At 35.3% G+C, this 14,756-nt stretch overlaps 1 long non-coding RNA gene and 2 other non-coding genes across 7 annotated transcripts in view; 2 read left to right on the top strand and 1 right to left on the bottom strand.

Moving 5' to 3' along the window:
* The window catches only part of LOC143249829 (uncharacterized), an 87,320-nt gene that overhangs the window by 27,400 nt on the left and 45,164 nt on the right, over positions 1–14,756 (bottom strand). The window lies entirely within an intron of this gene.
* Positions 4,522–4,605, top strand: TRNAL-CAG (transfer RNA leucine (anticodon CAG)). The gene has a single exon. It is a non-coding gene; the product is annotated as a tRNA-Leu (tRNA).
* On the top strand, positions 6,439–6,522 carry TRNAL-CAG (transfer RNA leucine (anticodon CAG)). Its single transcript has one exon. It is a non-coding gene; the product is annotated as a tRNA-Leu (tRNA).

Below are 14,756 nucleotides of genomic sequence, written 5' to 3'. Positions count from 1 at the left end.
GATGTCATTGTAGCCAGCTGCTGTTTGACACCCCTGTATAATCTGAAGCTCCATTGTTCCATGGAAGGAGAAAGCACCCCAGATCATGATGGAACCTCCTCCACTGTGTCGTATAGCAAATGTCTCCGGTGGGATATCCTTATAGTGCCAGTAACATAGTAAGCCATCTAGACCATAAAGGTTAAATTTTTCTCATCATAGAATAAAACTTTTGCCCACTTTTCGAAGTCCCATGTTTGATGCTTCTCAGCAAAGTTTAACCAAGCTGTTTCCTGGTGTGGAAGGAGGCGTGGTCTTTGAAGATGTTTACAGCTTTTAAAGGCTTGCTCTCGAAGATGCTGTCTTACTGTTCTTGAGCTGCATTCTGCGTGGTTTGGTCTCTCGGCGGCTCATGGTTTTTTTCGTACTGTTATTCGCCGTGCCCGTTCCGGGTGTTTGTGTTGTTTCTCACCGCGTGCTGTATCGTGTGTCTACGCATTGGCTATCGAATGCCTGCTCTATCATCTGGACCACTCGGTCTCGTGCGAGGCCTCCAGATGCCGGGGTGGGGGTTCGAGCGTGACGTACATCGCGCATGGAGACGATGTGAACCTGTTCCTTGAGAACTTCACATCATTAGGGTCAGCGCTGGCCATCGTCCATCGTTACTCTCGTGCCAGTGTTGCACAGCTGAATATTTCCAAGTCTCATGCGCGGGGTTTGTCAAATGAGCCTCGTGTGCCGACTCCCCGTATGGTCTGTATTGGACAACTCCCCAATCACTTACTTTAGGGTTCGTTATCTAGCGAGCCTTGGAGCGGTTTGGGAAGGGGTGATTCGGCGTGTTGGTTCGAATGTGCACAATTACCATTACTGCCCTGTTAACTTGTTGTTTGGGGTCGCTTTGCGCTGCACCATGTTGATAGCTACCTCCAGGCTTTCAACTGGCGTGTGGTGCATAACACCCTGCCGATGAGGGAGCGTTTGTTTGTGCAACTGAGTTGTGTCCAGTGTGTCACACTCAGGTGGAAATCTGTCTTGCACAGGTTGGTCCTCTGTATGGCGTCGTCGGAAATCTGGGAAAGGGTTGCAGGCCTTTTCCGGGTCCCATCGCTCTCGGCGGTGACCATACTGTACTATTACGGGTATCTGTTCCCGGCCACCTGGCCTTTTCCTTTCAGCACACCATCTCCATCTTTAAATACGTCGTCTGGCTTGCTCGTAAAAAATTGGTGTTCGAGCAGGATCCGGTGTCGTACTTTTCGATGCTGGGAAGGGCCAGATATAGGCTATTACTCTGCCTTGATGCGGACTATAAGCGCCTGTGTTCCGGGGACGTTTTACCAACTTTGGCGGCCGGACGTCTTGCCCTTTGTGCGTTGGTGGGGGTTGGAAGAAGGTCGGTTTCTGAGTCGCCCTGCCTACACGCTTGCTTCTTCTATATTTCTCTGTTTTCATGCTTTTCTTTGGTGTTTTGTATATTTTTAATGTTTTTTTTTTCATTTGTATATATTTCATACTTGTATCTATTTAGTGTTTTTTCTTCATTTGGATATATTAATGTTTGTATCTATTTAGTGTTTTTCCCCATGTAACGCCTTTTTGTACTGTTTTATTTGTTGTAAATAAATTCAAAATTGGCACAGTGATTTTGGTGCCGTCGTTTGCCGTGCCCGTTACGGATATTGCATTGTTTCTTAACGTGCGTCGGCTTCGTCCGTGAATTTTGGTCGTGTGCTGTAAAGCAGTGTTTTCGTGGGAGTGTGTGTACAGTGCTGTGTCAGTCGGTATGGCTAAGGCCGCGGTCTATCTGATTTATGGTGCCCGCGGATTCGCTATCATAGGCGGTCATAGACGCCGTGAATGCTACTGTCGGGGGTAAGAATACTGAACGTCTCAAACATTTTGGCAGCGGGCGTTATGTGGCGTTACTGGTGTCGGCCGTTCACGCCCATTGCCTGCTGGACCAAGGATACTTTTACTTGAGAGACGAGCGCGTGCTCGTGGAGCCGGCCGGACAGAAAGTAATGTGGATCACCCTCAGTTCGGTTCCCTACGAACTGTCTCATGACGACGTTAAGGACGTGCTGTCGGCGTATGGAACAGTACGAAAGTTAGAACACAAGAAGCGCACACATATGTGCACCGAGAACCGACATGTGTGTATGATCATAAAAAGACGATTCTAAACTTCATTTTCTTGAACGGTTTCCAGGTAATGTGTCATTAACCGGGTATGCGACGCCTGTGTCTCCGCTGTGCCCTCGAAGGCCACCTATAAGATGAGTGCCAGACCCCGCAGTGCGGGATATGACTGGCGTATGGACATGAGGACATTTCGTGGACTGTCTCTTGTGATATTTGTAGTGGTGGCAACACATGTCCGAAGCGTGTGGCAACTAATGCTACGGTGGCTGTGGTGTCGGCGACGGTTCCGCGGCCCACACGGGCGAGAGCGAAATGGGCGGGGGAGGCAGCTTCTCCTCTCGCGTCGTGCATGGCTGCTGCGGGTGGACCCCTAAAGGGTGCCTGTCCCAGCGGCTGCCGTGTTCAAAAAGGAAGAGTTTCGATTCCCTAAGGGGGGCCACGCTCGCCCGCCCTGGTCGTGGTCGATGTGTCCTATGGGGTGGAGATTGGTGCTTTGGGTGCCGATCGGGTGGGAGAACCGGCACCTTCCTTCGGACCATGGTTTCGAAGAGGCAAATAGGCAAAGAAGAGAACCGAAAATTAAGCTTCTTTTAAGTAAGAAATATATAAACAAGAGAAACGTTATTTACAATGTAATTGAACTATTTCCCTGGATATTAAAACAATTTTGACCAAACATTACAAACGTTCATTAATTTAGACCATTCTCTTGGATTGCATTTTCAGTAAAGCTTCTTAATCTATCTGGCGTTATTTCCAAATTTTTCAGTTTAAAATATCAATTGGAACTTTTCATTCGTGACGGGAAAGCAGAATTGAGTAGTGTGAGACAGAAAACATTGGAAAAAGAATTTTTTTTAAACGAAAGTCATATGGATGAATCGTGATAACATATGTCTGACTGAAAAACGCGACTTCACAAACATGACGCTTATTGCACGATCATTTAAAATTTCAATCAAAATTTAGAAATAAGAAGATGATGGCCATGCGTCAACGAATCAGTCTGATTTATCAGGAATTGGTTACAACTCAACTTCTCACACAACACTTTACAATTTGCCCCATTTGCTTCAAAAATTAATTTTTCTAAAGCTAGACACGAGAAAACCTGCTATTTGTATCGGAAATATCAGTTCCAAGTGTACGAGGAATATGTACTTTGGACGTTTGAAAACGGCCTGCAAATAAACGATTGCTTTTCTTTGATGCCGTACATTCGACAAGTGGTTTAAAATGAGATCTCGCTATATATGTATATGCAAACAAAATTAAGAAGAGAAATTTGATTGTGACATGTTTCGTTAAAAAGTGAAAATTTGGTACTTCTCAGATCGTTCCTAAAAAAGCTGTGCAAGATATATCACAGAATTTTAGAAGCTTTTCATTTTGGAGAAAATCAATGATTAAAAAGCTGTTTCCTCGTAATATTCTGCGAAGCTTTCTCAGAAACAAAGTTTAACAACAGGTCTCATTTCTCATATGTAACGAGAACAGCAATTATAACCTGTCTGTCTAGGTGTTCCTCTTAACATATACATTTGTGTTGTTTGGGTGAATAAACACCTTTTTTATAAAGCGAAAATATGAAGAATAATAGAAAGTTTATGTAGAAATATGCATTTAACGATGATTATACAGCACAGTAAAGGTTTAATGAGAAATATGGTAAAAATAAGTCACATTCAGTAAGATCGTACATGTTTAACCTATTCGTTTAAACATATGAAAGTTTCTTTTGAAAATTATGTCAGAAAATGTCCAGTTCACAACCGTATTATACATTCATACCTTTGACGTTTTAGACAGGTTATTTGAGTTAGTAAACCTAAGTAAATCGGATAAATTTTTACCAAAGACACCGTAAAAAGTATAACTTTCCTAAACAACTTTTAGTTTGATTTAAAGAACTGTTAAAGAGATGAAAGATCTTATATTGTTCTTGCTAGAATAATAAAAGATATTAATTTTGTTTTCGGTTATTGTGGAGTATAAACATCAGAAAATTATTATAAAATATTATATTTGCTTCATATAAACGTCGCGAAATCGAAAAATATAAGAACGCTTTGTTAGGAAGTTTTCATTCGCATTTCTTGGAAATTACGATCATCAATTGACTAAGTCGATTCTTTTATTTTCATTTACGGTAAAGTAACTGAAGCTATCTGTTTATTCGATACTTTGAGTTTCTATGTGTTGAGGGTCTTATGGTTGTTTAGTCTCTCGTCATGTGTGGTTTAAATGCTAGCTGTGTAGTTTATGGACAGAGCGATGAGATCGGAAAAATCAAAAATATTAAAGAGCCAAACATGCAGAAAGAGATGGATAACACGTTCTTAACTTTAAGAGGCGCCACCATTCGAAAAAAATGAAAATTTAAATAAAACCTACGTCAGGATGGCCGAGCGGTCTAAGGCGCTGCGTTCAGGTCGCAGTCCGGTTTTCCGGGCGTGGGTTCGAATCCCACTCCTGACAAAATCACTGATATTTTGCCTCTTTTCATTCGTACGTTAACGTGACTCACGTTGTCAAGAAATTTTCCGGTACTTGTATTTTAGGTTCAAAATGGACCATTAACATATGATTTAATTTGAACGAAAATGTTAAAAGCGAAAACTTGTCTACTTATGGGATGAACAACATAACTTTCATTATTACATGTTTTACTATAAAAATATAATAACTGCGATCTCTCTACAACGTAACAAAAGATGTGTGCTAGAAATGTAGTATACTTTTAAGTGATATCCTTTATGACACAATCAGGGAAAAAATAGTATGTTTTATTCTACGAAGGCCGATTTTCTAAAAACAAGCCTCACTTTATAGAAGTAACATGAACAAATATAAACTGTTTAGGTGTTCCTCTTGATACCAATATTTTTCTTAGTTTGTCGATCGTGTCAGTGAACACATTTTTTGAGCACGTTATGAAACATGATACCTGCACTCCCTTAAAATATGAATCACGTTTAGCTAGGTAAAAATAAAGAAGAATAAGAGAACTTTTATTTGTCAAATCTGTGTTGTATGTTAAAATTTAGGAATATGGAAGAAGAAACTAGCAACAGTGGAAGTGGTTCCCGTGATTTCTAGTTTCGAAACAACACCAAATTATATGATTATAAAGACAGTCACTGAAGGGAACTTTCTACTTTTCTAATTGTCGAGCTAAAGTTCATTCAGTTAGTAACCAAGAAGGGAACGGAAATCATAATGGAATGATTTATAGAAAGGATTTCTTCCTCGAAATAGACAAAGAACAGAACCGAAAATTAAGTTTCTTTTAAGTCAGAAACATATCGTTCATTAATTAAGACCATTCTCATAGCTTGCATTTTCGGTAAAGCTTCTTAATCTATCTGCCGTCGTTATTTCCAGCTTTTCAGTTTAAAATAACAATTGGAACTGCTCATTCGTGACGGGGAGAGCATGGTTAAATAGTATGAGACCGAAAACATTCGAAAAAAAGTTATTAAACAAAAGCCATCAGGATGAATAGTTATAACACATGTCTGACTGATCAATGCGACTTCAGAAACATCACGCTTCTTGCACGTTCATTTATAATTTCAATCAAAATTCAGAAATAAGAAGATGATGGCCATGCTTCAAGGAAACAGTCTGATTTATCAGGAATTGGTTCCAACTCAACTTCTCACACAACACTTTAAATTTTGCCTCATTACCTTCAAAAATTAATTTTTCTAAGGCTAGAATCGAGAAAACCTGCTATTTGTATCGGAAATATCAGTTCCAAGTGTAGGAGGAGTATGTACTTTGGAAGTTTGAAAACGGTCTGCGAAGAAACGATTGCGTTTCTTTGATGGCGTACATTCGACAAGTGGTTTAATATGAGATCTCGCCATATATGTATATGTAAACGAAATTAAGACGAGAAATTTGATTGTGACATGTTTCGTTAAAAAATGAAAATTTGGTACTTCTCATATCGTTCCTAAAAAAGCTGTGCAAGATATATCACATAATTTTAGAAGCTTTTCATTTTGGAGAAAATCAATGATAAAAAAGCTGTTTCCTCATAATATTCTGTGAAGCTTTCTCAGAAACAAAGTTTAACAACAGGTCTCATTTCTCTCAGAGTTTCTATCTGTTGAGGGTCTTATGGTTGTTTAGTCTCTCGTCATGTGTGGTTTAAATGCTAGCTGTGTAGTTTATGGACAGAGCGATGAGATCGGAAAAATCAAAAATATTAAAGAGCCAAAGATGCAGAAAGAGATGGATAACACGTTTTTAACTTTAAGAGGCGCTATCATTCGAAAATATGAAAATTTAAATAAAAAATACGTCAGGATGGCCGAGCGGTCTGAGGCGCTGCGTTCAGGTCGCAGTCCGGTCTTTCGGGCGTGGGTTCGAATCCCACCCCTGACAGAATCACTGATATTTTGCCTCTTTTCATTCGTACGTTAACGTGACTCACGTTGTCAAGAAATTTTTCGGTACTTGTATTTTAGGTTCAAAATGGACCATTAACATATGATTTCATTTGAAGGAAAATGTTAAAAGCGAAAACTTGTCTACTTATGGAATGAACAACATAACTTTTATTATTGCATGTTTTACTATAAAAATATAATAACTGCGATCTCTCTACAACGTAACAAAAGATGTGTGCTAGAAATGGAGTATACTTTTAGGTGATATCCTTTATGACACAATCAGGGAAAAAATAGTATGTTTTATTCTACGAAGGCCGATTTTCTAAAAACAAGCCTCACTTTATAGAAGTAACATGAACAAATATAAACTGTTTAGGTGTTCCTCTTGATACCAATATTTTTCTTAGTTTGTCGATCGTGTCAGTGAACACATTTTTTGAGCACGTTATGAAACATGATACCTGCACTCCCTTAAAATATGAATCACGTTTAGCTAGGTAAAAATAAAGAAGAATAAGAGAACTTTTATTTGTCAAATCTGTGTTGTATGTTAAAATTTAGGAATATGGAAGAAGAAACTAGCAACAGTGGATGTGGATTGCGTGATTTCTAGTTGCGAAACAATACCAAATTGTGTGATTATAAAAGACAGTCACTGAAGAGAACTTTCTATTTTTTCTAATTGTCGAGCTAAAGTTCATTTGGTTAGTAACCAAGAACGGAACGGAAATCATAATGGAATGACTGATAGAAAGGATTTCTTCCTCGAAATAGACAAAGAACAGAACCGAAAATTAAGTTTCTTTTAAGCCAGAAACATATCGTTCATTAATTAAGACCATTCTCATAGGTTGAATTTTCGGTAAAGCTTCTTAATCTGTCTGCCGTCGATACTTCCTGCTTTTCAGTTTAAAATAAGAATTTTAACTGTTCATTCGTGACGGGGAGCGCAGAAGTAAATAGTATGAGACCGAAAATATTCGAAAAAAAGTTATTAAACAAAAGCCATCAGAATGAATAGTGATAAAACATGTCTGACTGATCAATGCGACTTCAGAAACATCACGCTTCTTGCACGTTCATTTAAAATTTCAATCAAAATTCAGAAATAAGAAGATGATGGCCATGCTTCAAGGAAACAGTCTGATTTATCAGGAATTGGTTCCAACTCAACTTCTCACACAACACTTTAAATTTTGCCTCATTACCTTCAAAAATTAATTTTTCTAAGGCTAGAATCGAGAAAACCTGCTATCTGTATCGGAAATATCAGTTCCAAGTGTAGGAGTAGTATGTACTTTGGACGTTTGAAAACGGCCTGCAAAGAAACGATTGCTTTTCTTTGATCCCGTACATTCGACAAGTGGTTTAAAATGAGATCTCGCTATATATGTATATGCAAACGAAATTAAGATGAGAAATTTGATTGTGACATGTTTCGTTAAAAAATGAAAATTTGGTACTTCTCATATCGTTCCTAAAAAAGCTGTGCAAGATATATCACATAATTTTAGAAGCTTTTCATTTCGGAGAAAATCAATGATAAAAAAGCTATTTCCTCATAATATTCTGCGAAGCTTTCTCAGAAACAAAGTTTAACAACAGGTCTCTTTTCTCATATATTACGACAACAGCAATTAAAACCTGTCTGTCTTGGTGTTCCTTTTAGGACATACATTTGTGGTTTGTTATATAACAACCTCTAATACATACAAAAGTTAATAGGTTTTTGTAAAGATGTCTTCTATGTCATGTTGCTCGGCAAGAAAAGTATATTTGTTATACTTTTATAATAAAATAGGTTCAAAATATCAGTAATAACATAGTCATGTTGCAGAGATGGACTGGACGTGTTTTGAGGGGCCACACCACTTTATTATGAGTTGGGGCCCATACCATCCTGCAAGCACTGAGAGTCATGTATAACCTATACACTTCATACAAGGGTGCCCATATACCTTGGGACAGTGGCTATTCTACCTCTGTCACATAAAATATATTGATCTAATAACCTGAGCATAACTGGGTATATGTCCCATATACCTTGGGACAGTGGCTATTCTACCTCTGTCACATTAAATATATTGATCTAATAACCTGAGCATAACTGGGTACTTTCATTCATATAACAATATTTAATACATAGAAAACCCAGTGTGTTTTGGTAATGGTGCTTTCTTGCAATAGCTTTTGTTATGTTGCCTCGTAACAAAAGTATAGTTTAATATTGTACTGTAAATATAAAATGAAATATATGAATAACAAAACTGGAAAATATTTAATTTTTTATTTTAAAGCCTGCACTGATTAAAGAACTTCATTTTTTATCAAAATCACTTGCGACATAACAGCAAATACTTTAATTCAGAAATTATTTAAGTTTAAAATAACATAGGGGTTGTACCTCAAGGTTGTTGGTGTCAACCTACAAAGCCCACACTTTGTAAATATTAAAAGTGATAACATTTAATGTGGGGAAGATTGGACCATAAAACGAGGATAGTTTTTAGACATATGATGTCTTTTGTGAACACGAGCATTTCTAAGAATTTTAGGTTGTTTGTAACACTTTCCTCTTGGTGTAGATTACTTGACAATATATGTACGTTATGAAGATGTTCAAACATCACATAATATCAGTGGTTTACTTGATTATTTACATAAAAAGCATAAAATATGTACATGTAAATACAAATGTTTCCAATTCTCATGTTCAATGCATCTTCAATGATTTCTAAGAGAATGTATCCCTGCTTTTCTTTTATTTATCTTTACAAATTAGTGTCATATTTCATATTTTTATTTTATTCTATGGTTGTTTATTTCTTCATTTTACCTCAATATCAAATTTGAAAACTGTAATTGAGAAAGAATACCCAATGAAAAATAGTCTTTTTCTGGCTGTATAAAGCACTGAATATTTTTTAAATATTAATTTGAATTTTTCTATAAACTTAAAATGTAATGAAAGAAGTCCAACTAAGTAACACAGCTACTTATTGTGCTCTTAAAGAACGGCCCAGCATGGCCAAGCGTGTTAAGGCATGCGACTCGTAATCCGAGGGTCACGGGTTCGCATCCCCATCGCACCAAACATGCTCGCCCTTTCAGCCATGGGGGGTGTTATAATGTGACGGTAAATCCCACTATTCGTTGGTAAAAGAGTAGCCCAACCGTTGGCGGTGGGTGGTGATGACTAGCTGCCTTCCCTCTAGTCTTACACTGCAAAATTAAAGACGGCTAGCACAGATAGCCCTTGAGTAGCTTTGTGCGAAATTCAAAAAACAAACAAACCTAATGAATAAGATTATAACTTGACATAAAAGACAGGTTTTATGTATACGTATTAACAATAGTACAGTCTATTTCAAATTATCTACTAGCCCACTTTGTTGCAAGAAATTATCATAAATTATTTTCTGATTTAATACCTAAAAGTTTACAAACATATGATCCATGTGAATAAAGAAAAGGAAATCTGTGGCAAATCGACTGCAAAAAAGGAAATAATTTCATTTTCAGACTGTATTTTTAAGTGTTGGGTTTAGGTAATTGGTAATTATAAAACAAATTGTTTATTTGGTTTGACTTGATGTTTTTGTTAAGACCAGCAGCTTCAGAAAAATACTTCATTAAAAACTATTTGTTCTTGAACAAAGAAAGAAACACATAAATATATCAGGTTTCTAGCAACTTTTGTTAAACCCCTATATATAAATAGTAACATGTTATGTAATTCACTCATGGTGTTCAGCTACTGTAAAGTTATATTTTTGGAGATATTTAGACAGTATTATGGAATATTATTCAAAGACTTGTACATTCCAATGTCATGGTTGTCAAGTGACAGGGATTCAGTGATAGTGCATGAAACAGATAGTATTTTTGTATTTTGTAAGTAAGGTGTATTCTATCTCTGTAATGTTAGTGTCATTAACAGTATTGGTTAAAATGTTTAACATGTATAATTGTTTTCATTATATACATACATGTATATTTTTTATTATCAGAATTATTATGTTGGTAAGTTAGGTTATTGATTCAGTCATCAAGTCACACTCCTTTTTCAGGTACTTGATTTAATATTAATAAATGGGAAACCAAACACTTAGAATAAAGATAACCTGTCTACAGGTTTTCAAGACTTCCTGGACAGGTGTCTGAAGGTGGATGTAGATAAAAGATACACTGCCTCTGAACTCTTAAAAGTATGGTATAAATTACTGTTATTTTACAAGGCTGTTTTGGTTTGCTTTGAATCTGTTATCTTAATAACCTACATCAAAAAAGCAGTACCATTAAGTGTAAGGATTCATTGTCATTCTTGGCTATTTCTTGCATGATGTGAAAACTTCAACTTATTATGGCACCACCTCATAGTTTTATATTTATTTATTTTGTAATATCATAATTCCATATATCACCTTTTTACTCTGCAAAAAACGTTTATATACATTTAGATCCATCCATTCCAATTTACAGTACCGTAGTACAAAATGTTATGACAAAGTCAAAAATCAAATTTGAGATTACTTTCAAAGAACAGTTGAAGGTAAATCACAGATAGAACATCAATATTTTATTATTCTTCACATTTAGTGCAACAGAAATTAAGTAACTATGCTTGAGTTCAGCAAACAATGAATATTTTCTGTGTCCCCCTTTTTCTTTAATAACCATGAAAGGTCTTTCAAGCATTGTTGAGTGATGTGTAATCATGGTGTCCTTTGGGATTTTATTCGGTGTCGGTGCACATAAGCCTTACATTGCTTTGTGCAAAATTCAAAACAAAAATACTCAATGTCTCGAATACACATGCACAAAGTTGCATTGGAAGTACCTATTCATATGACAAGTTTATAATCTGTCAAATCCTGGATCTGTTTAATTGGGTTGAAATAGGGATTCTGTTGGAACTGTTGTGTCATTTGAATAATCCCAGCAGCTTGTTTCTCAGGTAAGTAATTTCTACATATGTTGGTTGAGTGTTTTTGGTCATTATGTTCTTGGTAGTAGAATTCATTACCAATAATTTGGTCTGATATTCCATCTATTTTGCAGAAATCTCCTGTCACCTCAGCTAAAAAACATCCTCAAACCATGAAACTGTCTCTACCATGCTTTATCACAAGTGCTATGCATTGAAATAAATATCCTTCACCTTTCTTCTGCTGGACAACAACGTACACTTTGAACCAACTATTTCAAACTTTGACTCATCCATCCTTATCACTTCTTTTCAGTTATGAGCAGTCCAGTTTCTTGTCAATATTTGGAAAACAAAGTAAAAGTGTTTTTTTTAACTCCAACACAATCAAATATTCCATTATCATTGACTCTTCTTGATACTGTAGATGTGGACAATTTTACTTTATTTGGTACATGGTCATTTATCTCAAGCTTGAGACCAGTGACAGTCTTCCTTCTGTTCAGAATGTTGCATAAACAAAGGTACAAAGGTACTTAACACCAGTATCATTAAACCTAGATGTTCTGTTTCTTCCTTTAGTATTTTCAAAGTTATCTGTATTGTTCTCATAATCTAGGGTGTACTTGATAGTGTTTGGGAAACATTTCAAGTCTACAGCAGTTAAATGGAGAGTCCAGCTACAATCACATGAAAGTTTTATGCAACCTCTCTGCTCTACTGACAATTCTCTCCTCTTTTTGGACTGCAGAATGACAAGATAACATCGCATATGTTATTACTGTTTTTATCAAGATTTACTTGTGGATTGCTATTAAACTGATTCCTTTTAGCATATAGCTTTAAAATAAGCTAGCTTATTTCTACATAGTTAAGACATGCAGTACCATGACACTTATTTCAGGCCCTAAATTTGACCACTATGTTCCTTCAAACAGAACAATTATGACTTGCCCATGGTACAAGTATAGGGAATTCTAAAAAAATAAGTGTTCTCACCCTGGTTCATTTAATTGTTAAAAGTGATCAGTGAGTCATTACCATGGTGATGAAATTTTGAATCAGTAATGGCATGGAAGAATTAGCTCATAAAATAGAAAGAATGATAAAATATTCTTTTGTCCTAACACTTTCACACAGTACTGTAGACAAGGACTAATTTAACAAAATGTATGTGATGTAGAATAAGCACTTTTGTTGAAATGTTTTTCATTTTTCACACAGCACCTGTTAATAGAAGTAACAGATTAATGTGAACACTACAACCCATTACAGTGATAACCAAATATACAGTTAAAATCATTAATAGCTCAAAAACCAAATATCCCAGTATACATGTTGAAATATGCAAGTTACGAAGACTGGCATTATTCTAGGACAAGAAAATTTAACAGATTATATTTGTTAGATTTTTCCAAGAGCAGTAGTATATTGAGTGCCATAAATTCCTATAATTCAGCTTCATAGATTTTCAAAAAAATATCCATTTCCTCTACCATGTTAGAATATTATTATGAATTAGGAAGAAACAAAACATCTTCTTAGATCAAATTATTATTTTATTTACCACAATGAACATTTTTTTATTATACTTGTTAAAAAAATGAATAAAAGGAAAATTGATGTCAAACAGATATGCATTGTGATTTATCCTGATATTTTTGTGAAATCTATGTCTTTTAGTCTCAAATCCATGTGTTACGGTGTTACATATTGCAAGTTCAATTTGCAGTCTGAGAGTAGTGGGTTTGAATCCTTGTGCAACCAAAAATGCTTGTTCTTTCAGCCAAGGGGTGTTATAATATTATAATCTTTTGTGGGAATACAGTTACCACTACATACCTTAAAGTAGAAAGCAAATAAATAGAATCCACCCCTAATATTTCTACTAATTATTCTTCCAACCTTCAACCTTCCAAAAAACAACAACAACATAGAAATGTACACCCAACCACATTTGTGTATCATCTTTTTTTATTATTCAGGCTGCTGACTAGATTGACATCACTTTTTGGATTTTAACTGACAGATGGGATATACAGAACACATTTCTGTTCTATTCCATTATGACAATAAGATAGCAACATGGACTGTTAACGACAATGCAATATTGATATATATATGTTTGGGAAATATCTAACATTTCATAGTAAAGCACATAAGGTATACAAATAGAAGTCATACAAAAATAAAACCAATATGTAAGTGGTACACACACACTTACCATATTGTTATTAGTACCATGTTACACATACTTATGAATAATGGAGATTTACAGTGTTTTTATTATTTATGTGCAGAGAAATTATTAAATCTTGAGTAACTTTACTGTAAGAGGTAAAAGTTAACACTCGTAATTGTTTCACCTATGTAGGTACATTTGATACAGTAAAGACACGTTTACCCCTACGTGTAAATATTTTCAATTTTTTTCATAAGCTTCTTCATAGTTTTTCATATTATTTGAAAAAACAACAGAATAAACATTTTTATGTGCTTTTTTTGTTAACATACCATAACTAAATATTTATAGTTATCATAAAAGTGCATGAATAAAAAATTTTCATACTTAATATTAAACATCAGAAATATATTCCTGGACACAAGTATGAAAATTACATGATTATATATTTATAGGTTTAAGTTATCAGAGAAGGAGTTTTATATTTATAAATTAATTTAAGGTGCTGATATATTTACATTCAGCCCACTTACGTTTTAATCATAATATATATGTAATTATCATCATATTTTAAACTTTTTGTTAGTTTGTATAATAAAAAATAAAACTGTTTATGACATTGTCAGTTCATCACTAGATTGATTTATAATATCTACAAACTAAAAGGTAAAATAAAGTATCTATGATTCACTCTGTTCCTCTGGTTGTAATGCTAAAATCAGGGGTTCAGTTCCATTTGGTGCACACAACAGATAACCTGATGTGGCTTTACTATACAAAACACACAGTTATTCAATCACTAACCCTTTCTCAACTCTACAGGTAATCTTTCTCCAAAGATTAAAATATATATTTCCAGTATTTACAACACTTTGAAACAAGAAATTTCACAATTTTATAAAGTTTGGTTAAAATAATAGACAGGCAAACAACTAATTATTAGCACAAAAAGAATTTTATTGGTGGTGGAATATATTACACGTTTCCAGAAAGCATTGGTCTGTTTTCTTAAGAAACAGTAGACCTATGTTCAGTACTTTCTACCATCTGTAAAACACTTCTTTGTTTATAAATCGTTGTTTCTCTATCTACTGTTATATATGCATAATGTGTTTCC

Source organism: Tachypleus tridentatus, chromosome 4, assembly GCF_004210375.1.
Source record: "Tachypleus tridentatus isolate NWPU-2018 chromosome 4, ASM421037v1, whole genome shotgun sequence".
NCBI classification, from domain to species: Eukaryota; Metazoa; Arthropoda; class Merostomata; order Xiphosura; family Limulidae; genus Tachypleus; species Tachypleus tridentatus.
The sequence above is the reverse complement of the archived record's forward strand: the minus strand, read 5'-3'. Positions and strand labels throughout refer to the sequence as shown.